Consider the following 1,422-nt stretch of genomic DNA (forward strand, 5'->3'; position numbering starts at 1 on the left):
TGAAAAGACAAACTTTGGAATGGGAAAAAAGATTTGCAAACCATATAACTGATAAGGGGTTAATATCCAAAGTATAAAAAGAACTCATACAACTTAATAGCAAAAAAAGAAAGAAAAGAAAAAGAAAAAACAATTAAAAGATGGGCAAAGGACCTGAATAGACATTTGTCCAAAAAAGATATGCAAAAGGCCAACAGGTACGTAAAACGATGCTCGACATCACTATTCATTGGAGAAATTCAAATTAAAAGCACAATGAGGTATCATTTCATACCTGCTAGAATCATTATCGTCAAAAAGACAAAAGAGGATGCTCAGAGTGTGGCCAGGCGGCCCGGACCGAGCAGGGTTTTCCTTGCCAGTGGATTGTGTAGAATACACTGCCAGTCTCTTGTCTTCTGTTCACCATGGCTTCTTCTGATATCCAGGTGAAAGAACTGGAGAAACGTGCCTCAGGCCAGGCTTTTGAGCTGATTCTCGGCCCTCGATCAAAAGAATCCGTCCCAGAATAACCCCCTTTCCCCTCCTAAGAAGAAGGATCTTTCCCTGGAGGAAATTCAGAAGAAATTAGAAGCTGCACAAGAAAGACGCAAGTCCCACGAAGACGAGGTCTTGAAGCTGTTGGCTGAGCCCGAGAAAGAGGTGCTTCAGAAAGCCATAGAGGAGAACAACAAGTTCAGTACGATGGCGGAAGAAACGCTGACCCACAAATGGAGGCCTACAAAAAGAACCGAGAGGCCCAGATGGCTGCCAACCTGGAGCGCTTGCGGGCGAAGAACAAGCACGTTGAGGAAGTGCAGAAGAACAACGCATCCAAAGATCCTGCTGATGAAACCGAAGCTGACTAATTTGTTCTGAGCGCTGACTTTCTCCCCTTCCCCTGCCCAAATATCCAAAGACTGTACTGGCCAGTGTCATTTTATTTTTGCCCTCCTGACAAATCTTCTAGAAGCTGATGTAGGACTGTATAGGTAGATCCAGATTGTATGATGTTGTTTTCGGGGCTAAAGGGGAGACACCAAAAGTGTTGTACTCTTTTTCTAAAGTGTTGGAAGTCTTTCTAATGTAGCTACTTTTTCTTGTTGCATCTTTTCTACTTCAGTGCACCTGGAGTCCTGGGTTAACAGCTAGTACTGTGTTGGCTTTGTGAAAACATGTTTGTGAAAAGAGGATGTAAGTGGCTTCTTTCAAACTGTTAGATGCTGAATATCTGTTCACTTTTAAATCCCAATTCTGGGGCGCCTGGGTGGCTCAGTTGTTAAGCGTCTGCCTTCCGCTCAGGTCATGGTCCCAGGGTCCTGGGATCGAGCCCCGCATCGGGCTCCCTGCTCAGCAGGAAGCCTGCTTCTCCCTCTCCCACTCCCCCTGCTTGTGTTCCTGCTCTCGCTATCTCTCTCTCTGTCAAATAAATAAATAAAATCT

At 44.9% G+C, this 1,422-nt stretch overlaps 1 pseudogene; it reads left to right on the forward strand.

Annotated features, from left to right (window-relative positions):
- Positions 1-317: 317 nt before the first annotated feature.
- On the forward strand, positions 318-1,182 carry LOC123847566 (stathmin-like; annotated as a pseudogene).
- The last annotated feature ends 240 nt before the right edge of the window (positions 1,183-1,422 follow it).

This window comes from Mirounga angustirostris, unplaced genomic scaffold (genome assembly GCF_029215605.1).
Source record: "Mirounga angustirostris isolate CCGP_5_RB_7025 unplaced genomic scaffold, mMirAng1.0.hap1 SCAF_2, whole genome shotgun sequence".
In the NCBI taxonomy this organism is placed as follows: domain Eukaryota; kingdom Metazoa; phylum Chordata; class Mammalia; order Carnivora; family Phocidae; genus Mirounga; species Mirounga angustirostris.